Raw genomic sequence first — 27,167 nt, forward strand, 5'->3', positions numbered from 1 at the left:
TTAATCCAAGAATGGGGGAGAATGGGGGACATTGAAAGCGGTGGATCTCGTCTAGACGGTCGGTGACGTCATGAGACAAGGTCGACTGTCGCTCTATCCACGGCGCAGCACCGCTTTTCTATATACACGCCTATATCCTTCCTCCTCTTCGCGTTTCGCTGTCCCGGTCTCCCTCGCCCCCTAGCCAGTTCTTTTCGTTCTTCCTTTTCGTCTTGTTTCTCCCTTGCTCTTCCTGCCAGAAGGGTGGCGTAGCAGCCTTTTACATCTTTCCACTGAACGCTAGCTGGAGGACCAGTCGGACTAGGAATCGGTCTGATCTTGTGATCGATGTGCTTCGCTGGGGATGTTCCCCGTCTACGAGAGCTTTTATTCCGTCTTAAAGAACGTTCTTCGTCTAAAAGCACGCTTTTATATAGAGATAGAGCTAGCGATTATAGAAATAATATTTCAAATCGTTGCACTTTTATTTCGTAGTTGGATTTTAATCGTCCGAGTATGTATATCGTAAGTTTCTTCGTGACGTTATCAACCGCTGTGAAATCTCCGACCGCCCTTTTCGTGTCGTGTCGGAGGTTAAACAGTATTCTCGGAGCTTTATAACGTATTCGCTGGAATTCAGCTTAAAATACCCTGCGCCGATTAAGATTCCATCCGAAATTCCCTTGAGACGCATTCGTTTCCCGCGTTTTCTGTCACCAGCCAAGGCCGCTCTATCTCGTCCGGAAATCAGTAGCCCTGGTTTGGACTTTGGTCAAGATGGACGACATTGACGTTAAGATCTCGTGGCTCTCTCTTTCTCTCTCCCTCTATCCCCTGCCTCCTCTCTCCTTCTCACTCTTTCTCTCTCTGCGGCCACGGCTTCGACCGAATAATATCTGAATTCCTTACGTCGAGGCATAGCCAATCGGCCTCATCAATAATTCAGCGAGTTCGACCGACCGAGAAATTCGAAAACAAGGCGAAAACAGCCGGCCAACCGCGTCACGCTACAGGCTCTGTCACAAGTTCGCTACCTAACGATTTGTCGACAACCGCGTAAAACAGCTTTAATCCTTGCACGATTCCTCGGCCTCTTTCGCTCTTTCGTCCAGTTGTTTGTTCTTTCCGGCTGCCTCTTGGCCGAGGGTACTCGAATCTCTCGAAAGTCGGCTCTCCGCCATTGGAATACTCGTTAGAATGCGAAATTCAATTTGCCAAGCGTCTCCTTTAATTCGCGTCTATGAAGTTTTAGTTGAACAACTTTATCGATAGAGGTACGACACTTCGTCGTCGAGAAGTCGAGAAGGTTTTCTCGCTTCTTACCGATATCCGGCCGATTCTTGGCGCAGCCTATAGGCGAGGAGAGCTATCTGGGTCTCGTCGTGCCTTTACAAATCACACCAGACGCGTTACCTAACCGCAGCCTATCGGCATACGATTGAATTTCGATTTTTCTCGCTCGATCGACAACAATGATTTCAACAACGGATATTATAGCGCGGCACACGGTAAAAACAGCGGGGCTGCCTTTCGAAACGGGGTCGATCGAATTTTGTCTATTCAATCTGTTTCGGTGTCTGCGACGAAACGTCCAGCGACGTCCGATACGTACAACGGCAAACTTTCATACATTTAAATGTAGCCGACAGGATGCACATTTCAATGTCGAATTAAGGTTAAATTCTAATTGTAAGCAGCGTGGAGGAACGGCGCGGGAGGAGTTCCTGGACAGAGGATACATTCACGGAGAGAACGACACAATTTCACCGATGGATCCTAACACTTGCCGTAGCAATTTCCTAAATGGAAAATTTAAACACGATAAAATCATAAATGTGTCGTTTGCGTGCGTTTACTGTTAATCGGATGGCACGACACTGACGTTGAAGAACGGAGCGAGTGGAAGGTAGAGATTCCAATCCAGTTTCAACGATGCAGAATGGCAAGCGACGGCTAATTTACTAATTCAGGCATAATTGCCTTCTCGGAAGGGAGAAACGTATACATCGAGCCAGGGTCAGTGGTACACCCTGCGTTGTACGTAAAGGTCGCGGTAATTAAGGGCGATTCTGCAATGTCTGCGATGCAAATCTTGCGCCCAGTATCGTTCAAGGGGACTGGTAATTCATGGATCATTTCGTACGGTTGTTTGCACGAATTTACGACACGACTTTGAATCATACGCGTTGCCATTGAAACTCGCCTAACAGCAATCCAATCTTTTCGTCTGTTTGTCGATTAGTCGGGGCACGCTTTAAACGGGGGAATTTATTGGAAGAGGCAACGGGAATGGAAGTTGATCAAAGAGTGTCGGGAGAGTCGATTCGCGTGCGATAGCCTTCGAGTAAACGATCGGATCACGATCTCAGCTCAGGCGGCTCTGCTCCTCTGATCAGCTTCGTTTGCACTCTGATGAATAAGTTAATCGGGTTAATCCATATGTGCCATTAAACGTTACGGACGCTTAATCACTTCCGCGTAGTGGGGTCACTGATCTTCCTCGTTCCCCGGCTAGCGTTCCACGGGCTAACGCTATTGTGCCGTTTACAGATTACACAGATGGAATATGTTTCGTAATTTCTGTCTGCGCGCGAGCGTGAGACTAGCCGCGTTAGATTGGATCTAATTTTCCAATAGACCGTAAGCAGCGTCGTAAGCGTTGATATTACGAACCGTGTCAGGCCCGGGTCTGTCGCATGCACGGAATTCACGTTCGGCTGACTCTCTCGACAGATTCTATCGGTGGCTTGTTGATTTACGTCCGCTAATGTCCACGTTTGATTAACCTTCTTGCGCTTAAAGCCTAAGCAAACCCACAGATCGCTCTTGCGGCTGGCCGTGTTTCCAGACGGCGCTATACGTCGTACACCTGGAGAATCGAGTGTGTCCCGTGACACGTTACGGTATTCTCTGAATCGATCGATCGCGGTTACGGCGTCGTTAAATTCTGGGCGATTAGCAGCGATAGGCTCAGAATGCTGCACGGACCCTTCGGTTCGAGCTGGGAACGATAACGTATCGCTGTGCGATGTAAGGACGGAGAATATCGATGAGACGAGACAGAGTTAGAGGCGTGAAACGCACTCGCATCGATATCTGGGCCACAATGTCTCGTTTCCCAATGAAGTCGTTGGGTCCGACCGATCTGGCTGATGACGATTCATCGTGATCGCTCGTTGGTTCAACGCACTTGGCGGACAAATAACGCGAGCGGGAGCAATCGACACGGCGGATAGAGACTGGTATCTTATTAACGCGGATAAACACCTCGTGACGCGTTAAATTTCGGGCAAACGGCGCGTTGAAAATCGTCGCCTCCGGTTACGCAAGGAAATTATCGGCGGAAATATGCCGAATGGAAAATGATTCAGCATGCTGTACGGTAATTAACATCGGTTTTGTTGCGTCACGGTATTAGCGGGTCAGAAAGTTTTACGTTCGGCTCACAGTTTCGGCTTGCTTTCGTAATCAGGCAATGAAGATAACAGGCAAACAAGTTCACGAATTCACGAGCGATTTCGACACACAGGGCTTTTGTAAATATCTCGCAGAGCATCTTACCCGTGTTCATTTGAAAATCATTTGGCTGACCGCAATGTGAATTATGCGCAGCGAAACGACAAATGAATTCGTTTGAATTGTTGATAAGGTGACGCAAGTATGGCAAACGACGCGCTGCTGCTGCTGTGACTATCGCAGATAAGAATCTGAGCTCTCTTATCGCTACTTATGCACACATATTTCGAGCTGCAGTTCGATACAAAAATACCACATGCACGTCCGGAATATTTACCTTTGACCACGATACTTTCCCGCTACCTATAATCGCTGTTTATCTTTTGTTCCTTCGTTTCGTCGGTATATTTTTCCTGTTAAAAAAACGAAATCTTGAAATATTCGATTTTTTTTTCAAATTAAAAAAATTAAACACAGATAATTGTTATTTGCGCAACTGAATGCGAGTACAGTTCATCGGTGTTTATCTATAGATAGATACAGAATTAAGGAGAAAAGTAGCAGATGGAGAAAGTTTTTTGCGGAGAAGCTAACGTTTCGTAGAATCAAGTCTGACAGACGATTATCGTTTTTTATCGGAGGAATTTTTCGCAGCGAAGGTCAAATACACGTAGAATCGCGAAAAATCAAGCAGCTATGCGCTATCGTATTCTTTTTTTAGCAGCGACGTAAGGAAGCAGAGGGTGAAGAGGCGTACGGATCTTCGATGACCGACTAAATTATCGGCAATCGTTTAAATTGGAGTATTGCAACGGCGATAAGCGTGTTACGCTTGTGAAACACAGCGCGACGTGTTGCAAAATACGAGGAGAAGGAGACAGTCGCTACGGTGTAGGAGAGATAGCGTGCGCGATGATACGTAAACATTATCGAGTCCAAAGTATTTTCGCCAGCGTAAAAATAGTTGGTGTGCATGCGTTGATGGCCGGCATGACGGGTCGTTCGATCGGCAGACATAATTGCCTGTGTCGCGTGTGCTTAATCGTTTTCATGCTGGCCCAATGAACGTTCGTCTAGGTCTACGATATCGTTCCTATCGATAAACAAATTAATTGTACGAGACGTGTACTCAACTAATCTAAATAGAAGACAGTAGCACATTTTCGCCCTTGCATCGTTCAGTTTCGTCGTGGTAGTACCTACATCGTCGTCAGATAAGCTCCGACTAATGCATCTTACATTAGAAAGAATACTTGTTCGTCATTGCATTCGATGTATGTACAACACTTACTATCTATCTACTCGTCAAGACCGTACGTCGTTGCACTTTGCCATTCTTCGAGTATCCGACATTACGTTGTTCTGCAAATATGAAAAAGTGCAGAAATATTCGCGATAACGAAAACAAAAAAAAAGAAAAAAAAGAAATAAAAGAAGCAAAAAGAGAGATATCTTCCTGTACAACGACGAGCGAGAAAAATTACGAACCTTCGACGAGTGCAATGAAGACAAGTGGACGACGAGACGATGTTGCAGGCCGCTCGGTACAATATGTGGGCCAGACAACAATAATTGTTCGACGTTTCCTGGTATATTATACTGCGTGTAATTGATACAGAGGAGCCGCCATTAATTCTCCCGCTGTTGCTGCTTACTATCTTTAGCAGACGTTCCTCTCGGTCTGCCTGTCTGTTGCATAAATTTTCATTTACAAAAATTCCCCTCATTCGCCGTGCTTTTCCTCGAACGAACTCGGGTCGATCCAGTTAATCCGATTCTTTCAATGACGATCGATCGAACTCTCGAAACGGCTGTAAGGATTGCGGTGTAGACAGTCTCGCAGCCCTTTCACTTGTCGGAGAACGTGGCTACCCTTACTACAGATATACGTACATACATCGATTCTTATAGAAGGTATCAAGGTCGCGTTATCCTGACGAAGGTCAATCTCCATTCGCTACGGAACGCAGAGCGTAGCCCTTTCATTTATGTTAATAGGATTCACGTGCAAGCTATCGTTAAAAACGTGGTCCGCCTTCCTCCGAGACCTAGATATTTGGAATTTTTTTTTTAACAGTGCATTATAACCAATGACGCTTGCACGTGATACGTGAAACCATTGGAGAACACGCGTCGATACACGAACAACGAGATCATTGAACAGTAACAGTGGGAAAGTTCTTAGGATTGGTAGCGCGCATTATCTGTTCTCCAGCGATGTTCTGAGTTATCCTAATAAAGAAAAAATAAAATTAGAATTTAATTATATTATCGAGTCGTTGGTTGACATAAAATGTTACTCGAAAGAAAAATTGTGACGATCGTGTTTATAACGTTTACGCAAGTTACCATCAACTTGTACCCAAATATCAATAGGTATTTTAATACGTATGGCCGGCGGCGTACATACTAATTACACGGATTCCACGATAAAAATCGGGGAAAGGTTGGAAGAAGAAGACTGGTTCCCGTAGGAGCGAAAGTTGATTCGTGCAACTCGATATTCGGCCGTCCAGTCGTTCCACTAGGATCCACCGTGTTCCGTTCCTCGGTCTATAGAAGATTCTGTCGACGGTATTCGTATAACGGTACCGTCGGGTTCTCGCACGTCGTGTCGCGTCGCGTCGCGACGCATACCTGCCGCCGCCGTTGAATCGAGCCGAGGCCTCGGCTGTATCGAACAGAGACCTATGTATATATGCATGTACGTGTTGTGTGTTACGTCGACGCATGTTGCTAGCGTTACGTGCGCCGGGATGCACGTATACATGTACGAACGCATTTTGCCGCGGCGAGACGAGCTGAATGCCAATCGGCACGCGAACCATCGTGCTCGATGTGCGAAAGAACGAAAGAGAGGAACAGAGAGAAAGCAGGAGAGGAAGAGAGATAGAAGAGGCTCGTAAACTTGTTCGTTTTATTACGAATATTTTGACTTGCTCGGGGACCACGGCTTGGGCATGTGTTATCATTTGTTGCTGTTGTCGTCTTCATCGATGAGTACGTTAGAAGGAACAACGAACGAGCGTGAATTTTTTCCCCATAAATTGTTTTAATGGTAAATTTGTCGTTTCATTATCTATATGGGGAGTAAAATATCGTCGAGTGAAACGATCGAATAGGATCGGTCGCGTTATCGGTAAGGTCCAAAGTAATTTCCGTGTTGTTCGTATCGGTCGCGCAACTCTCGCTTCTTCGTGATCGTTAACACGTGGTCCCGTGGTTTAATCGGCGCGCACGCCGAACGAATTCTCCGTGCACCGAAAACTACGATTCGTATGATTTATAACGAGTCGAATTCGTGTCTCGGGTGCGCACGATATTCGTTTGCAAGAGGAACTCGTCGCGGATGCTATAGCAATGGACCATTGATGGCGTCACAGTGTAGAAAGGAGCAAAAGTTTCTCGGCCGAGAGAACATGCTCGGTTCGGAGCGCTTTTTGCAGCTTGATTTTCCAGTTTCTCGCGGAAGAGAAAAATCAAAGGCAATTTCAAACCGTTGGAACGCCGGGCTATACTTTGTTCGCGTGTTATCCGCGAGCCGATTGAAACAATTCGCAGGTGCGAACGACGATCGAGCGTCTTGATCGAACAGCGTGTAGTACAAGTATCGGAAAGATAATACATTTAAAGCTGAGATCGTATTCGCCACGATTAAAATCACGCTGGCTGGTATAGGTCGGCCGTAAGGCGTCGAATGTTTCTATTCATCGAGGGTGTGTACGGTGGAAGTTGCAGTTTCATTCGAGCACGATACAAGTACCGGTACAATATCCGTTTAGATAGCGATCGAAAAAAGTCGCTGCTCTTAATTGTACGACGATTAAAATTGTATAATCGTGGCGTACGATCGATCAAAGATCCGTGAAACGGCCAACGCTTTGGCATTTAGGTGTTTTAGTTTGGAAACGTTGGAAGTGTGACGTCGTTCAACGACGCTGTTAATTGTTCCAGTCGTCGAATGTTCGTGACATTGGAATTATCAAATCTGTGAAAACGACAGATTTCGGATTTTCATATCTGTAATTACTAAAATTACATAGCTTTTGATGAAATTAATGTTGTCTTCTGCAGAGGTGCACGTTTTATGTAATTGTGATCGTTTAGCTGTGATATATTCAAGTACATATTGTAGATTAACAGCTCTAGTATTGATGTGACAAATACAAAAATGAAAATTTTCGAATACACGCAATTCGAGGAGATCCAGTTGCTCACGAAAACGAGCAGGTCTTTTTCGGCATTTCCCAGCGTTTATTGATACGCTCGACGGCTCGAGTACAACCTTAATTAATTTCAACTTATTTCACCGAGGCGGGGCAGAGTCTCGTTACGGCAGATGTTACGTAAGGCAGTGGAATCCAAACTCGAATTTACACGGAAAGTCCCGGGCAACGGAGGCAGCCAACGCGGTTCTTGCGGTTTGAAAAATACCGCAAAGGACAATATCGGCGATTACGAGTGGAACGGGAGGCCGATTGGGCACACAAATCGAAATTGAATTCCATTACCGTACTATCGGAAGTAATTTGATCGTATCTAGGAAGTCGTCTTGCCTTTTCCTTTCCACTTTCTACGAGAACTTTCATCCTGCCATTACCTTTGTGCCTCTGCAACAATGTAATACTTTGCTGTTCCTTCGATTTCAGAAAGAAAAGACGAATGTAAAGTCACGATCCAAGGGAATTCCACTCTACGACTAAATCAGGGAATTTTCTATCCCTTAGACGGTCGTGGCCATGGTTACATAGTCAGAATTCGAAGGTAAATTCTGAAAAGCTACGGTGTCTATGGCGATGAGCATAAACATGGAAGTTGTGCGAGCCTCGATCAGCTTCAACGTGATGCTATGATCACCATTACGACTACACAGTACTTTCACTCGAATTCTCGGGTTTTTTTCGCGCCGGGTTTCTGTATACGAAACAGGATAGAGAGAGAGAGAGAGAGACTAGTGTATCGTTCCGTTAAAACACTCGGCACGATAGATTTCCGTGGGCAAAACAGTTAAAGGAGGCCGCGCAAAAACGCAGCAGCGTTGGCAGCCATTGAAAAAGGGGGCAGGATCGAGCGGAGCGATCGAGCAGCTGCCAGGATTCGGATCCCGATCCTCCGAAGGGCCGCGTAAACGCGCATCAGGGACTCATTCCCTCGTCCGAGATTCGTCTGGAACGCAGAAAGAGGGGTGGGTAAGTAGGGTGAGAACGATGATCGCAGAGGGGATGGGTGGCCGTGTGGAACAGCAGTCTGGCCAGTTGATTACGATGCCGAAACGAGTGGCGGGCCATCTCTCCAACCAGTTTCGGACAGTGTCTTCGGGTCGAACGAGGCCTGTGTAGTTTGGTGGAGAGACGCCAGGCTTCTTTGGCCGCTGCTCGTCGGACGAAGACCGATAGAAACGAGGGGGAAAAGGTAAGAAAGGAAGAAGGAAAGAAAACGTGGACGAAGAGGAGACTCAGAGCGAAGGAGAGTGAGAGAAGCAGGGAGAGCAGCAGCAGCAGCAGCGGCAGCAGCAGCAGCGAGCAGCCAGCAGCGCAAGAAGAGACGGAGGAGGCGACAGCCGAGCTTAAGTTTCGGTTTCGTTCGTTTCGCGCCTGCTCCGCGTCGAACGGGAGCCGAGAGTGAGCGCGGTGGAGAAAGAGAACCGGCGTACGAGAGAGCGAGAAGAGCTGCACCATCGGAGTAACAGAGAGAGCGAGAGAGAGGCGTCGTCCGAGCGAACGAGACGCAGCAAGCTGGCAGAAGGAGAGAATCGGAGAGATAGGAAAATGGGATAGGAAGAAGAGAGAAGGAAAAGCGATTGGTGGCGGTGGAGGCGGCAGGAGGGCGAAGAGAGGACGAGTGCAACGCGTGAGTGAAAGACAGAACGCGGCAGCCAGGGGTTGGAGAGAGAGAGAGAGAGAGAGAGTGAGGCGGCAGTCGAGGCGAACAGACTTCGCCGGCGCTCTGCTCCCAATAACGACTCTCGCCCTCGGTCAGTCGCGCGCGAACCGCGGAGCCGCGAGCATCTCTCCGTTTCTCTCTCGCTCTGCTCTCGGCAGGATACCTACGTTTCGAGCCGCGTGCACGTGCGAACCCGGGGGACGCGAGAGCATAACGGAGCGAGGGATCGAGTCGAACGTGTACACAGGGGGCTTACTCGAGTCCGGTCACCGCTCGAACGAACCACGCTGCTCGCGGATTCCTGATCTAAAGAGCGACAGGTGAACGAAAATCTGGGAGGCTCGACCAGTATTGTCCGCACGTTTCGCACGATTGTACGTCGTTCAGAGAGACATGTCGGTGCTTACGGGGAATCGCAGCTAGAAGGTAATTAAAACGATAGCAAGGGCAGACGATACAGCGAAGGGAAGGAAGATGGAACGGTCCGTTTGCGAATGTTCAGCCACGTAGGACATTGACTGACTTGCGCGAGATTCTCGAGGGAAGATCGGTGCTACATCGAATCGAAGAAGCCTGTGGTGAGGGTGAAAAGGGACGGATAAAGACTGTCTGGACAGGGACTGGATCCCGGGGGAGTCTGCCGTTGAGGAGAAGGAACGACTTGGTTTTCGGGGTTATCTCATGGTGGAATTGTCGCGGTATCGACGTGGTAATCGCGCCGCGAGTGGTGCTCGCTGCATCCGGAGATACAGGCAGCTGGTGATCGAGTGAGAGAAGAGAAGAGCGGAAAGCGGTCGCACGAAGTGACAAGCGGCAGCGAGCGCGTGGTATATAAAAGTGCGAACTGGTGGAGCGCGCGCGCGAGCGCGACCGAGCGAGTTACCGGGCGGTTCGAGGCTGCCAGTGGCCCGCGGACCAAGAAGAAGAAGAGGAAGAAGAAGAAGAAGAAGAGGTTGAAACAGAGGAAGACGGAGAGGAAGAGGAAGAGGAAGGGTGGGAGAGGTGCACACACCATAGAGGACAACGCTGTTGCTATTTTCGAGCCCGCCAAATATCTCGACGCACGGTGCTGCTCGGTGCTGTCTGCGCTGGCCCTGCTACGCTCTTTCTTCGGCCCCGTCCACGTTCCTCCAAAGCGCAGCGATTCTGCGCCGATGACGCATGGCCCTGACCAAACAGGGGGACAGAAAGAGAGAAAGAGAGGGAAAGAGCGTGAAAGAGAAGCCACACGCAGAGCGGGAGAAGGAGCGAGAGAACGGCGTGTATGACAGGTACGTTTCGACTTTTTGCCTTTTTGCAAAAGCGCGCCGCGATCTCTTGACCTACGACGTATCTGTGCCGTGACCGTGAGCGTTGACACATCTTTACGTGGACATTTACGCCTTTCCACCGACATGTCTCGATCATCTCTTGGCGATAATGCGCGTTGGTTCAACTGGTTCTGCCATTAGGGATGGCTGGTTTTAAGGAAGAAGACGATTCGTCAGCTGTACGGATAATCGTCGTATCTAAGAGACTTTAAAGTTAGTAGCAGACTCGCATCTACTCGCAACAATTATGTCTATTTACAATTGATCCATGTTTGTTAGAGTACTGACGTTTAATCAAGCGTTTCTCGTTTTCCTTTTTTCGTTTCAATAGGAATGTTCAAAGGGGGGACACGAATCACCGAAATTTAAAAGTCGAAATACCGCGTATGCACGCCAGACTTAGAGACGAATATTATTAGCGTCTGTGGATAGTTTGCACAGCGTCCGTGTTGTTTCCAAAACACGTGTACTACGCTCTCGTTCTCTAATAAACATCGCTGTATTTCACACTCGGTTCCTCCGTGTTATTCGCATAATACGATACGACACTCGTCCTTCTTGTTTCGTTATGCTCGACGTAGGAAAACACGAACATTTCTTCGTATCTTTTCTCGTTCCATTCGAGGGAAATTACGTTACGACACCCCTCGATTCTACGTGTATTATATCAAAGGTGACTCTGCCGCGTACACGACCGATTTCTTTCGGTCCGATGTGATTATAACGTTTGGCGAGAATCCTTGACACAATGATTTTCAACGATGAGAAACGCGGTCGAAGTTTGTTTTGCAACTCGGTCATCGACGTTTCATCGACGTTACGACGTTAGCGATCGATACGACATTTGAACGAAACTTTCTTGGATGTTTGTACATAAGTATGAGCTACGATCTGGTCTGGAACGACAGCGTTCAGCTCGAATAATTCGCGTGGAAAGTGCACGCGAAACGAACACTCCGAATTCATCGAACTCGTTAATTCGTCGATCGAGCCATTTCCCTCGATTTGTCTGTCCCCGCCGCTCCTCTTCCCGCTTTTTCGATAAAACGTTATAAAGAAGTTCGCAAACATCGTGCCGGGAAGGCAAGAGGGGGATGAAACGCAAGATTACACGAGGTAAAAAGCTTTGAGAACGTGGCCAAATGGTCGAGAGGGAACTGAGCGCAAAAATGACGTTCTTTACGAAGAAAAAAGCTGGACTCGCTCGTCGCGATAGTGGCGGAGATTAGTTTATTTCTCCACTCGTAGGTCGAGCTCGTCATAATATGCGCCAGGGATATTTATGTAATATGCGACATGCAAATGAATACACTGTTTGCGCGCTTGTCAAAGATAAGATACAAAGCAAAGTTTCGTACCGTTGTCATTGTCTAGATAACGTGTATGTATTGTTTCTAACGTGGATTGCCAACAAGCGAGTAACTTCAAATTACAAGTAAATCACGATTAATTAAGAACGATAAGAATAGTCTATCCGAAATAAGGTTTAAGAGCTCTATTTTCGATGGAAATTAAATCCTCCATTAGATGTAAGTCTACGAGAAAGCGCAGTTTCAACTCTAATTTTAGCTTTTTAGTTTCTTTAGACCAAACATTTTTTAATAGAAATTATATATAATGTTTCGATATTTGTCATTAGCTGTTGGATTTTTTAAATTATTTTTCTACGGTATAGAAATTAGCAATTTCTAAAAGTTTCATTCTATTTAAGAAAAACCATTCGTCTAAACGTTAGGTAGCTAGTGCTATTGGGTTGGCAAGTAAGTGATCGCGGATTTTGTCAATACCACCTAATGACAAAATCCGCAATCACTTGGTTGCTAATCCAATAGAAACATCGTTTGAGACAAGGCGTTAAGGAAAGAGTACTTGCAAGAAAGTATGTCCTATCCGCGTTCCTTGTATCAATGTCGTCTGAAACACATCACCCTCCCTATCAATGATGCATCTCGTGCAACAGGTGAGAAAGTGCACGTGTGAAATTTGTCACAATCTATCGCCAATCTTTCCACTTTCGCGCACTAGCGTATCTGAATCACGTTCGTGCTACATAAGTTGCAGCATCCACAAGTTTCGTGGTTTCTTGCCACTACGTTTGCTATCAGCCAGCGGAAGATAGGGTACCGTTACCTGTCTATATATCCGTGACGTGAACCTGAATTTCGAAATGGATCGCTGAATATTCGTTTATTTCGCTTCGTTCGACCATTATTGTACGTTTATTGATCATCGATCAACAATCGAAGAAAATACGCTCCTCTGACTTTTCTTCTCTTCTCTTTGCAAGCTTATTCGTATGCGCATACACGTGTGTTTAAAAAGGGTGGGACTAACTTTGCCTGCAGGTATAACGGAGGAAAGGGAAATTTAACTTTCTGGTATTTTATTTTTCTTCTGCCATCGGGGTGTTATTGTTTCTTCAATCAAGTTTCCCTCGTCACTGTCTCGTTGGACGGTTCTACGACCGTACCTGTCCCTTTTTTTCTCGGGATTGTGTTTCCTTTTTTCCCTGAAAACCTCTGGAAGGACTAAAAGGATCGGATAGCATTTTTTCTTGGTAGACCGAGAGGTCCACTCGATGTGTCAACCGTTCTCGTTGTAAGTAGAAACGTGTCCTTTTTTTCTTTGCTTTTTTGCTGGTTGACCTGGGCGGCTCGTTTTGTCGGAGGCGCGTACCATAGAAAAAGCGATTACGAAGTTACAAAAATCCAAAAGCGGTTGCGCAGAGTGTGTTTCATAAGTTTCGCAGCTGGGAAACCGGAGATGAGTCTGGCCGATTCCACGCGATCATTGATCGTTAACTTTTTTTGGCTGTCGATGATCAAAGCTGAACGACGCGGTGGCCGCACGTAAATCGACTTTAAATCGCAATAAACCGTGCAAAAACTGCGCGGCGGATTTGCCTCGCGCGCGTTCACTTTCGACCGCAAAAAAACTTGAAAAACCGATCCTCCCTGTCCCACTTCAGCGTCTCTGCAACCTTCCGTGTATCTCTATCTTTTTCTTTGTTTCTCTTTCCCACTTTTTTTTTTTTTTTTATTTACAAATTCCTCTACTTTCCGTTCGAAGCAATGCGTGTCGAAGTTGCAGTTGCAACCGTGTGTTTTCGTCGCTTCACCGTGATATCGCAACGTTACGTATTTGTATTGCCTTACCTTGAATGCAAGGGCATCATCGCGCTTGCCAGTTCCTCGTTGCTTTTGCAAAGACCTGTAGAACAAATCGGTTTCCCCATCCTCGTATATAGGTTAATCGAGCAAGTACAAAAAGTTACGCTTCAACGTGTAAGACAAATGTCACTCTATTTAGTCGAAATGTCCTATGTATCGTTTTTGTGTTGTTTTTTCTTCTCTTTTTTTTCAATCAATTAAAAATATTTGGCCACAATTTCGTAACAGCTTACATAATATAACTTTTCAGTAGATCGAATGTAACGTATTTTCCTTTACTTTTATACCTTTTGAACTTTTATCTTCTACATACGATCTTGTCTCCTGTTCTGCGCGTCTTTCAGTGTATCAGTAGAAAATAGAAAAGAATCCTGTAACTGGCAGAAAAATACATAAGATATGTTTAACATTAGTACACCTGTTTTGAACGGACTTGTACACGAGCCGCGATATGGGAAAAGTGGCATACGTAATAATAAACGCAAAATACCGCATTAATCACACGGTACAGGTAATCGTAGATCGTCATAGACTCTGCCGACTTTTTCTTTCTCCCCGCGACGAATCATCAATCCGGTCGGCAATGGACATAGAGGTGTTTTATTCAATTTCAAGACCGCGTGTGATCGATGATCACGAGCATGCCGCGTAAACAGCATCGTGTAGCAACTGGTAACAATCATTATCACACTGTCACTGTTGGTCGCTTGCGAATGATTTGCATAGTCACGCGAACTCTGGAACACTGGGAATTTCGATTATCGAACTCCGCGAATTCGATCGCTTTAAACTTTTACTCGCAGTAAATCGATCCTTGATTATAGATTTTTCACACTGCTGTAACGAGTGCACGTACGTTTCCAAACGTTTTGCGCAAGTTTTAGAAAAGTTAGCAATCGGTAGTAAGATATGTCTAATGAAATATGTTTAAAGATACGTTGAATAAAGAAGAAAAAATGTAAATGAAATGAAAAGTTTCGTTTTCTCCTTTTTCGAAATCGAAATAAAAATAATTACGAGATATGTCAGCGGGATATGTCAGCAATGATTATGGAGAAACGTGCGTGCCATTCGTGACCTCTTCACTACCAGCTTCGTGCTTCTGCTTTTCTTCTCCGCTGGCTAGAACTTTTCCGTTTTCCACGCAATCCAGCTGACTCGTCCTCTCTTTTCGATCCAAACAACTGCCTGTTAATTAGAGACTTTTAAGTAACACGTGGCTAATCCGCGAACAAGGCATATCGTATGCGCCAATTAGACGATCGTTTCTTTTCGATACATTTCATTAAATTCTGCCGGTTTTCGAAAATAATTTGCCTCGTCCTTTACCTATCCTCGTCCTCGCTTTCTACTTTTATTATCTTCGCTACTCGCCAAGGTAACCAGTCAATTTAAATATCTAAAATGCAAAGAGATCCCGACTTTTCGTTCGCGGGCGGAACTTTGATGAGATAGGGAATTCGTGAATATTACGGAGTGAGACGATCGCGTTGATCTGAACGACGAATTTATCGTTGGGAGAAATGCCGACGAAAGCCCGACTCCGTTTTGAACGGTCAACAATAAGACGAAATTGAGGTGGGGAACGAGTAAAGCTGATAATGAGCCCCTATAAAATCGACCCGCTTCTTTTCGCGGTACCCCTTCCTGTTTCTCCATTAAGCGGCTTTCACACGATGCCCGTTGTTCATCGCATCTCTTAATGACAACGAAATTATACACCTGCACGGTCGTGCCACGATTTCGTATGTTAGACTGTAAGCAAGCAAGAACAGGTTGATGATCGAACTCGATGTTTTTCTCCAATTTCGTATCATGATCTTCATAAAAAGAAAGAAAAGGGAAAAAGGTAACGGAAATTACGAAATCTAAACACCAAAGTAATTCATATCGAATTTTGATAGTCACGTGAGTAACTCGCGATAGTTAGTTTTACCCTCAAATGGACGTTGACCATCTACCTACGCGCTCTACGAATGGATATACAGAATACTGTGGTCTGAAAGAGCTGGACAGAAGCAAGGCAAACAATCGAGTCAGAAATAAGGCCCGCTAAAAGGCAGGAGTTAATTTAGTCGGAACATAGGCGCGAAACATCGGCGACAACAACAGAACGGCTCTGAGAAGCGATTATCGGGTGGCTGGCTTAAAAACGACGTGCTCGGAACTGAGATTCGTTCGGAAATCGACAATAAACCGAGGCTTTGCGTGCAAAACCCGCTTCCTGTCCTCGGGAATTCGCGCGCCGGTGGTCGCAGATCAACGAAATTTTCGACCGCCACGTTGTGGCAGATTCTTAAGAGTCGTTGCCCGGTCCCTGGTCTGCTCTCGACGTCATTAGCTAAATAACTACGTCGGCTTGCATGCGTTTGCTTTTATTATTACTCCCCCGGTGGATTTGTATGCGGTGTGAAATCGCGGCGTAACCTGTGACTCGTCAGGGAAACACTGGTTTCCAGAGAGGAGAAGAGAGAGAGTGAAATAAGCAGCGGAAAGGAGACAGATTCGTAGCAGGGGTTGGGTTGGCAGTAGAAAAAAAGGAAAGGAGAAGAAGAGAAGGGGAGGAAAGATAGGAAGAGGAGGGAAAAAAAGATCGCGAGAAAATTAGTGCTTCCTCCCAGGAAGGAGGCCGACAGGTTTTTATGCGTTGGTGCGTATTGTTGCAGGCGGCCATGGTAAGTTCGGAATGTAATTATTAAGATTCAATCGCTACGGGGTTCGATGTAATCAGCCGTAATGTTCGGATTATAAATTGCAAAGGATTTACTCATCGTTGCCATGGGTTCTTCTCTCTTCTCTTTTACCTTACTCGTGTCCGTCAAGCATTTTCGTTGGCAAAATCTCGAAATTGTACGTTGCTTTTCTCTCGGTGGAAAGGGCGAACCTTCGTGCTTTATGTTTGCTCTCTGGGAAGGTCGTTTTCGAAACCGGTCCCCTCTATCAGCGAATGGACAAGAAACCGCGGTGACGATTTTTCGAATTCGCGATCGCTCTCGATCAGCTGATGATTCCGACGGACACCTATCTCGTGCACTGATTTTTTCCTAAAACCTAACACGTTTATGCGCTTGTTTTGATTGCCGAGTTATTTATTATTTATTTTCATTTATTCGTTGTAAACCATGCCGTCCGGCTTATACCATATTTACTTATCGCTATCTTACGTACCAATTACCGAGCTATTTATCAGCGTGCGTTACTCGAGATGGAAATTATGACAACGTTTATAAGGTCTAGATTACTTTGGAAATTTAAAACAGTAGTTAAGAGTCAATCAACACCGTTCATTGTCCCGAATTGCCCCGTGTTTGTGGCGTGTTAGAGGCAATGACTTACGGAGATGCGCAACAACAGTGAAAAAGAAGAAAACCGGCACGATCGGGTGTGCCAGTGTTGGAAAAATCTCGCGGTGCGTGCGTGGACCAAAGGCAACGTGACTGCCATACATTCTGCTATCTTCCGTGATCGTAATCACGGATGCACGCAGGGCTGAGTGGTTATTTATAACGCCTTTGAGACGGAACGTGGCCGAGCACGCGGCAATAGTGTCGGTAGAGCGGCAACCCTAGCTCTGTAATGAATAAATAGTCAACCAGTACCACTTTCGATGGCCACTGTTGACGCATCATCTATTATTACACGAATTTCCACGAAATCATTGTGCCTAGCTTTTCTCTGTCAGTAGACAGGAGAGCGAGCAGCACAGGGACCAAGCGTATCTCGAACGTTTTGCAATATTAACGCTTCGCCTCTTAATTAGGGAAAGACGAATTAACTCGTCGTTCGAGCTGTCAATTCCTTAGACGCTAGAGTAATTTCTTTAGTCGATTATCGATCGTTTTTCTACGTATCGCTTTATTTCTTTGCTTTGACAAAATGTCGTTCGTGAAAACGTTAACACAATTCTAAGGGTTAAAGTGAAATTATCTTTGCGTACTCTCGGAGAAGCTGAACATTTTTTGGCCCAGCGTGAGTCATGCGAACTTTCGTTGTTTAAACATCCTTGCCAGATCTTTCAACGCTTTGTCCGTGTCCCTGTATTATTTGCGTGCTTCGTGTCCTGGTAGGGGTACCGTTTGCCGGATCTTCCGCTTTTAATCTTGTCGCAAAACGATATCGCGATATCAGGTTTTTTATTTGCGGTGCGATAAGTCGGGTCGCCGAGGCAAACTTTGCCGGCGGCAGTCGAAGCCGTTGGAAAACGTTGCTCGTGGATTCTTTACCGTGTCGCTTTCTTTTATCGTTTAATTATCGCTAAATAATTGTAGTCGGGAAAGCTTATCTCGCAAGAATTTAGCTCGTCCTCGAAGTTGGGCATTTTCTTCGCCAGAACTTCGTCAAGTTTATACAAATTTCCGATTCTAGAAGAATTCTCGCCCTAATGAGAAGATTCCTTCCGAGTTAACATAGTAACTCGTAATTAAAACTCGGAATAGACGTGGCGGGTCCAGTGAACACAATGTAAGGAAGAAACGGTGGTTCGAGGAGAAGCAGCGGAATAGAATCGTCGGGAGGGAAGAAAATGTGCAAAAAAGAAAGTGTGGAGGCGAGAGGAGGGCGGACTGGATTCAGCCATTTTTGCGACACGAATAATTATATCTTATCTGACTCGACCCGTGGCCTCGGGAACGCGATGCGTTCGCTTGCCTCGGCTTTCGAAAAAAAAGAAAAAAAAAAAAGATATGTAACCGACGGTTCGCGAGGATGAAGCTGCAGGATATGCGTCGACGCGCTTCCCAGCTCCTTGCTCGATATATTTTGCTCCCCTCCCAACTGTACGTCCTGCTCACGGAGAAGTAACTTGACAGTTTTAAACGAATCACCTTCGACAACGATCCATTAGCGACAATAAATTAATATCTGAAACGTTAAGGACTGTTTTCCAATTATTTCTTCGTGGAAACTATATTAGCTTTTTCTAACTTTCAGCAAATTATTCGATAGGATGTGAGACTTTTTTGGGAATTAGATGGTCGAGGATAAAGCCCGTAGATAGTCGCGATGCTGAAAAGCGGCTAAATGTATTTCCGCTAGGACCAGCTACAAACTGTTCGTTGCTGTTGGTTCTATCGTTAACAGCGTGTAATTGTATGACGTACTATATCGACGGAGAATCGTCATTTCTTCGCGAATGGCTTGTTCCGTTTGAATAGAATCGGAATAATTCTTAAGGAAAAGTCGATATCGCAGCATAAATTAAAATCACGCTAGCTCCAGTAATAAGAGGATCACGATGGCTTAAGCGTTTACCGAATTTAATATGACTCGGACAGGCGTTTAATAAAATCTCGTTTCGCGCTGTTGCATCGTGGAAACAACTTTAACGTTTGAATAGAATACAATATAACATTGTGATATAAATAGGTTTGAGCGACGTAGGAAAATCCGTCTTTTCTCTCGCAATATTGCCTGGGATTGAAAGAGATTGGCGAGCGGAAAAACACAAGTGAGACGACAACACTGAGAGAAAACTATTTGTAATAAAATCGTGTAGAGCACGGTAGAGGCTCGTCAATGTTAGAAACTTTGTAGAAGTTTTAAAAACGAAAGACAGAATAAAACGTTGGAAATAGACGAGCTATAGTCTGCTGCACGTCGAAATGCAGAAAGTGTTACAGTTGACTCCCCATATGCTCTTGAACGGCAATTGGTACGGTGCAATTGATTCAAATGGCATTGCATGGTGCGCAGCGTTATAGAACAGAGTTACGGTGGACTCTTCTTCATAAAGTATGCTGCTAACATTAAAGGGAGCCCACGAAGCTGATGCGTTATGTCGACACCAACAATTACACTGGTAGAAACTTGCTTCGTACGACGTAACACAATATACATATTCGTGTTTGAAGCGAAGTCTATAGAAGAGTTTAAGTACAAGTTGGAATCATTCGGTTCCGTTGAAATCAATCTCGCGTGGTGGTCCCCACGACCGTCCCACTTTCTCTAAATTCCTCGAGCCGTTTGGAGAACGGAAAATCCTCGATGGATACGGGGATCATGATCGCGACGAAGGGAACATAAATCAGCCGGTGGCTGCGTCCCGTGACAGATCACCGGCCCACGGTGTAACTTTGCCCGTGCTTATGAATGAGAATTAAAGGCCTCACGCTGCGAAAGACGGTGCATCGGGAATAACAAATACTAGCCACGAACGCAGCTCGGTTCTTACCTCTTGTTTCTCCGCGTCGCTCGTAAACGAACCAACGAGAGCTCTTCTTCATTTTAACGATGCACCGTTGCTTTTTGCCCCCACCGTTTTCTCCTCTCTGCAACCATGTTACTACAAAACCGCGCTCTGATCTGTGTTGCTGCGTTAATTTCTCTCAGACACGGTAATTAAGGCTGCACGATATCAATGTATATCCTGACAAATGCTGCAACCAGCGATAATACGTAAGAAAGTTGATCGGAATGCGAAATGGTCGATAGAAATTGTAGAATCGACGTAAGAATTGCCGGTTTTCTAGCGAAATCGGTAACAAACCGAAGATGGGTCATGCTGTATACGCTGTATTGATATCTATAAATGTCTGTTGGAACGAAGCAAGACGAGTACGAGCAATATGCTGCATGGAATCTGGTTTCTCGAGTCGCCTTGAAAACGAACGATCCACGACGCAGGGGGTGGATTTTGCGATATTAAAAATAACGACAGAATACGCGCAACTGTTTGACCCAGTTGAGATATCGATTTTAGTGGCCGGTATTGCCGAGATTAATATTAGACCGCGTTCTGGAAATAGGTGAACGAGCATACTGCAATACCGTTGCTGCATTCGTTGTCGACGAGAGCGGAACTCGTCTGAATCTGTCTTTAAAAAATACCGGTTTCTCTGACGAGAAAAGCTTCGTTTCGTTTCGTTTAAACATAAACACACGGTTAGAAACGATCGTCCGGGTGTTAGAAGAGATGTAAGAGGAGCTACGTTTTATCGTCGTAGAGGATAGGAGACAGGTGGTGTTCGAATCGAACGCGAGGATGGACGAGTCGAAGATTTCTCAGAGTGAAAAATTAGAACCAATCGTTGGAAATGTCGAGGCTGCGAACGCGTCGAGACACCGTGTATATAGGGAATGAAGTCAGTGATACACTTTTCCACTTTCTCCGCGACCGAGATTACACGAAGCCTTGGGTAGAACACCGCGAGATAAAACTCACCTTCGTTCTGCTCTTGTGCATGGTACTCAATCGTCAGAGGCTTTCTACTTGTCAACGAATCAATTTATTTGTCGATATTCGTTCTTCCTTCTCGATCGTTTGTTCAATGTTTTATCATGTAGAAAAGCACGCTCGAAGGATGAAAATGTTGCGAAATGGCAAACCACGACACGGTTTTCTTAGTTGAATTATCAACGATCGATCCACGTGGTGGCACGTAGATACACGTGTTCGTACCAGAGCGGAATAAAGTCGTCGACCTGACGGCTCCACGTGTGAAACGTTTGCACGAAACTCGTCATACTCGACGGGCCGCCTCGACCGCATTAACTACCGATTCGTTCTTTCGTAATGCAACATTGTGTCGTACGTACTTCTACCACGTTGCCTTATCTGTTTGTCGAGATTTAATTTCGCGATAAGAAACTCGCGAAAGACCCATCGGTTTCGCTATTGACCTGGTATCTCCAGCTCTTTCCCGTGTACAAAAATTGAACTAGTTTCTCAGAAGGAAGCCAGGTTTTCAAAGCTTCGTTGCTAACTACCACTCGCGCGGTATAGCTTTCATTGCAATTTTCAACAAACTTTCCCGCTATTACGAAGCTAGCCAAGAATCCGCAAACTTGGTTCTCGCGCTTAATTTCACTTTACCTTGAAAACTTGCACGTTTCAATCTACATAATTTTCCACGGAGAACCGGGTCAACGTTTTCCATCGTGGAACGTGCCACGGGATTCTGGACGCCACGGTTCGCAAACTGATTCCAGGGCCGGTCGATTAAAACGTAGTTTAAAATTCGATGGTCCAGAGGGATGAATCGGGAACTATCCTCCGCGTGGTGAGGCGATCGATCGCGTTCCGGAGTGGCTTGCATGAGAACCACTGCGTGTTCCCATTTCTCCTTTCAGCGGTCGGTCGCTCGATCCGCGGTTGTATAACAGCAATGAAAGTACTCCGACAGGCAACGGGCAACGTCACGTCTCTGTCCACGCTAACTACCTTGATAGTCGTCGTTCTAGCTGCCAGCATGCTCGCTCGCAATCTTAGCGTGCTCCTATTTAAACGACCGCATAACGCGTGGATGCTGCATGGTGCTCTGGATACCGAGTCCCATGGAGCACCGATCTTCGGCTTCCTCAGCGTTCCTTCCACGTTTTTCCATCGATTCGATCGACCGAATCGTTCCAATCGTTCTAATTTTTCGATAGCTAAGAGTCAGAGAATTTCTTCAGAAGCAACGGAGAATAGTATCGGTTTCACTTTCGCGTTTTCCCAGTGCTTTTTTGCGGTCAAGTTGTTCTGCGGCTTGAGGGGGCGCGCATCCTTCTCGTCCTCGTCCAAGTCGATATAACGATCGAGGACATGTACATCGCGATGTCTCTTGCGTTTAATTCCCACGGTGCATCGATCGTTGAAATTTTAATCGATCGAAATTAACAGCGATAATAATAAAAGTATACGATTTCCCGTAGTATCTTCGCGACGAGCCCACCCTCCGTGCTTGGATACGGCAATTATTTCGTAGAATCTGATTTCGAAACGATTCGTGAAACCTTTTGTTTCCTCCACGAAGTTAACGAGCCTGGTATGCCGACTAAATAGAAGATAGCGAATGGAAAAGGGAAAACCTGAAGGTTTCATGACTAACAACGTCCGAGCGCAGTGTCGCGACACCGTTCCATCGATGCGATCGATGTTGCAGAATCGTTTTATCTTATCGGAGCAATCAGGCTCGGAGGCGTAAAAATGGTACGTGTTTGAAATACTCGTTATCTCGATGATTATTTCGACCCCGGGAACGACGACGCGACGCGATGGAAGTGCATTGTACGATAGGGCAGTGTCTCGCGAATCGATGCTCGCGCGATTTAGGTCAATATTTTTTAGCACATCGTTCAATTGCCTTCGCTTTGACATCGTTATTACTCGTTCGCCGTTGCTCGCCACGAAGCGTGCGCGAGAGAGCCTGAATCCGTTCGATCGAATGCGTTCGATTTTCATCAGTCGCGTTATAAAATTAGACGACAAGTAAATAGTCAATGTCAATTTCGTGTTCGAACGATTCCAGATTAATGGAAATATGGATATTCGTTTGGACGATATCCGTGTCGATCTTCTTCCAAAACTTGTTGACCCGACTACCGATCACCGACCTGGACTAAACTTGGACACTTTTATCGAATCCGCGGTTATTTTTATTGCGCCGATGTCGTCGTCGATCGACAAATATTTAGACGTTTTGTGTCGTAATAGCGGGCTAATCCGTTTTGATTTCGCTAATTTCGGGTCACGCGGGATCAACAAAACCCATAGAAACGATAATCGAACCTAGGAAATAGGATTGATCGGTCTAGCCAAGTTATTTCATTGTGGCGTTGTTGCGATTCGAATATTTGCAAGTGCCGTTATTTTCGACTAAAAATAAATGTCAACATATTTCGGCTGGCATTGGACGCGTAATCTTCCGTGGAATATGAACCCGAATGGAAACTTTCTTATTTCTTCGCTCGATGATAAGGCTGATGCAAAATGGAGGAGTTGGCCGCCGATTCTTGTTTTCCTCTTCGCCGATTGATCCGGCGACCTCGCGAACCGATGACTGGCTAAGGTCAAGCGCGTATTTTCTACTCGCGATTTCCCTTATGCACAGACCTTTAACTCCCGGCTATTAAACGGCTGCTAGGACTAGGGCAAATCGCTTGCTCGCTTCTTCGCCGTCATCGTCGATTACTAGTTAAACGTGGCCTAATTTGCAACCGTAGCGATCTCACGGAACTGGTGAAAAAAGCGTCGAGGCTAACACGAGAACCGTGACACAAGTGATAAGAAACGATAAGAGAAATTTATGGTTGCGTTGCCAAAACAATATATGGAGATTTAAACACTTGTTGGTTTACCATTCCCGAGGGAAATATATTTTTATTGTTAACCAGAGAGACGGTTTGTTAAAGAAAATGTGCGTCGTGGCGAACGATAAGGCGGTCGGTTCACGGTACTCGTAATGCAGACAGAAAAAGGTGATGTATGGTGTGTGCATATCGGTACACATTGCGATTAAGGCCACGGTCGAAACAGTCTGACAACGCGCTCGTAAACGCGGACGAGTTAAATACTTTTCATCTAGCCACTTATCGAAGTGACGTGGAAAACCCTTCGACCATTCTCGAAGGAGAGCAATTAAGCAATAGCCGAGTTCCATTCGTCGATGTGGTAGCAAATGGTGAATGTTTGTAAAATTGAAAAGACCTGCTTGAAAGAAGCGTTGGAGAAAACGTAACGATTTTAAAATAGAGTCGAGAAATACTATTGGTATTTCGTAGACGTAACGATCCATGTTATTTATTACCTACTTTTTACTGTTAGCGAAACCGCGAAGGATCGAGGAATACGTTTGACTCGATGTTTTTGGCATTTTTAATGTTTCTCTCCTCGATATCGTAGCTATTTCAAGCGTTTATGAAAGGTCGGCGGAAAATTCTGTCGACAAGGTTTCGCCGCGGACTTTTCTGGGAAAAGCGATTTAACGCCCGCGTTTCCGTGATATTTTTACGAGCCGAAAGTTTTTCTCCTTCGAACCGGTAGGTCATTTATTTACGTACAACGTTGCACATTCGTCATGTCCATCAAAAGCGTCTGGAAGAATCGGGCGTACAATAAGAAACGAAAATAAACGGCGACGAGAAAATTGGCCTACTTTTGCAGCTACAAAAGAAGCGTCGACGCCGCAATTTCGGCCTTTACTTCGATAGAAAGTTGCCCGTTTAAAGATCGCGAGGAAAGTAAAATGGAAAAAGAGCGCAACAGAGTGTCGGGAATTCTCCGATGCGGCTACCACAAAAAAAGCCCACACAAATTTCACCCGTGCAAACACGCACGTCGTGAAAGAGTTCCCACGTGATTCCATCCCACGCAGTTAAAAAAAGTTCCATCGAGAAGCGGAGTGCCGCGCAAAAGTTCAACGAACAAAGTTGTCGTTCTCTAACAGAACCTTCGTGCTGAAAATACACTGTCCACCCTTTAGGATGGAAACCGCTCCGCTATTCCATTGCTTTTCCCTGCAAGAAAATCGCTGCTTCAAGTTGTCGTTTCACCGCAACTTTCGTGCTCGAAATACACGATCCCGTTTTCCGTTTTCGCCTTGATAAAACGTTTCCCAGATAATACATTTCCCTTTCGACTCGTGGAAACTAGCGCCGGATAATTTGAAAAACGTACGGCCATCGAATCGCAAATTACTTTCAAGAGGCGTGTGTCGAACTTGAACACACCTCTCGGTCGTTCGTTTCGGCTAAGGATCGAGGATTCTTCGAAATTTCGTGAGACGCCAGCGGATTCGTCGTTCTCCGAGAGTAGAGACATGGCTTTACGTATGCGGAATACGTCTCGGCGTCGCCGTCGGCGGGCGAGTTGCCATACGAAGGTCTCCTCGATGTCGTTTTCGGCAGCCGAAAGGGGGACCCTCATGAAGCGGCCGTAGGAGGGAGAGTAGAACGTCTAAAATCGCGTGGTTGTGTGCTCTTATACAATGTGCTCGCGCTACGCTGTACGTCGAAGAAAGAGAAACTGGTTATCTCTTTTCCCTCTCCTCCTTTACTCTCTTCTGTCTTTCTTCCTCGATTTCATTTTCCACCTTGTACATTTGCCAACCTTCCTCTTTTTTGCTACATTTTTTCTACCTCTGTTTCTCGTTGCTTTTTCTTCGCGTACAGTGTTCTTCTATTTATTTTCTCTCTCTCTCTCTCTCTCTCTCTCTCTCTCTGTCTGCTTCGCCTCTTCTTCCATCTACTTTTTCTCTCGGTCATCCACATGTTTCTCTTCTTTACCTCTGCTTTTTTTTTCCTTATCTTCGACTCTGTCTCTCTGTTCCTCTTCCACGAGCCCTGCTCGACGTTCGTTTCCCCTCTACTTGTTCCTGTTTCTGTCTCGCTCTTCGCGCCTCGTTTTCTCTGTTTCTTTCTACACACGCACGCGTGTCCCTGGCACGTGTGTCGCATCTCCACGTCGTTCCCCCGATCCTCCGTCTCCGTTCCCCTGTCGCCCGGTTTTTTGTGGCTGTTCCTTCGCCTCGTTTCTCTTTCATCCTCTCTTTTCTTCCTTCTTCCCGCTGCTGTTTCCTTCCTTCGACCGATTTATCCACCTCGCATCCCCCTTTCCTCCTCCGTCCCACTGCTACGTCGTGGATACGCATGCGTTTGATATCAGCTGAGCCTGTATCCCCGGAACGTAGTTCTTCCCTATTTCAGATTATTTTTTTCTTCTCGGACGGAACATGCCAGATGTTTGGCTGGGAACAAAGCGAACGTTTAAAAAATTTGAAATATATCAACGATATCTGGACATTTTTTATTATATATTTTCTCCTAACGATTTTATCATAGTAAAACTCGAATAGCAGACTAGAACGAAGTATCGTATACCCTGATATTCTTATCGTTTATCGACGAATTTCTATCCTCCCCTCGCGACTTCCTCTCCCGGACGGCTCGTCTGCCTGGCAATAAACAGTCGATTTCTCTTTCGCTCCGATGCTGCCGGCTTCCCGTCCCCGGTCCCCGTGTTGTGTCACTCTTCGTCGTCCGGTTGGAGCGCGTTGGTCGGAGCGTTGCTCGCTACGAAGGGGCCAAATAACTCCGAGGGGTAAACGACTTCCACGCGTGACGGAGTCTCGATGAAGCGCCGTGCGTGCCGGTTGAGGAGACAGGTTCGGGCATCCGGCAAACTCAGTCGATTCGGTCGCGAATCGACGTTCCAGACTCGCTTGGAGAGCGTTGGTACCACTTTGTCGTTGACGCCGCCGCCGTATAATCTAAATTCTTCCCTCAAAATGATTTTTAATCCTTGCGATGGAACTCGATACCAAACGAAGGTAACCGATGTTATTTTTTTGATGTTCGATATCGGAATTTAAGGATAACGATCTAGAGTTCGATCGAAGGATAACAATTAAGAATAGCATTGGTAATTCGAACGATAAATCGATAATTCTAGAACTAGAAGTAGCGGAACGACTAAAAGGCGAGCGGAGACGGTTGGAACGAAAAATTGGCCGTTTCTTTTCTAATTTATTTTTGATAACGGAAGGAGCGCGATCGCAACAGTTTCCCCTATCAGTTTCTCCAATTTGCCTGCGATTGCATCGTGACCGTGTAGGCGGTTCACGGTTGCTCGATACCGAGCCTCCACGACGAGATACCGGCCGTTCTTCGGATT

General features: G+C 45.8%; 1 protein-coding gene across 4 annotated transcripts in view; it reads left to right on the top strand.

Moving 5' to 3' along the window:
* The window catches only part of Oatp74D (Organic anion transporting polypeptide 74D), an 86,364-nt gene that overhangs the window by 21,114 nt on the left and 38,083 nt on the right, over positions 1-27,167 (top strand). The window contains exons 1-2 of one of the 4 annotated variants that reach the window (XM_069120443.1): positions 6,476-7,457; positions 7,571-10,589. The exons of 1 other annotated variant lie outside the window; for it this stretch is intronic. The gene's annotated coding sequence lies outside the window, so the exon portion shown is untranslated. Of the gene's footprint in view, positions 1-6,475; positions 7,458-7,570; positions 10,590-10,619; positions 10,842-27,167 lie in introns of those variants that run through there. 2 more of the 4 variants (XM_069120442.1, XM_069120445.1) reach the window with 2 other exon arrangements.

This window comes from Bombus flavifrons, chromosome 9 (assembly GCF_040668555.2).
Source record: "Bombus flavifrons isolate JBK064 chromosome 9, iyBomFlav1_principal, whole genome shotgun sequence".
In the NCBI taxonomy this organism is placed as follows: domain Eukaryota; kingdom Metazoa; phylum Arthropoda; class Insecta; order Hymenoptera; family Apidae; genus Bombus; species Bombus flavifrons.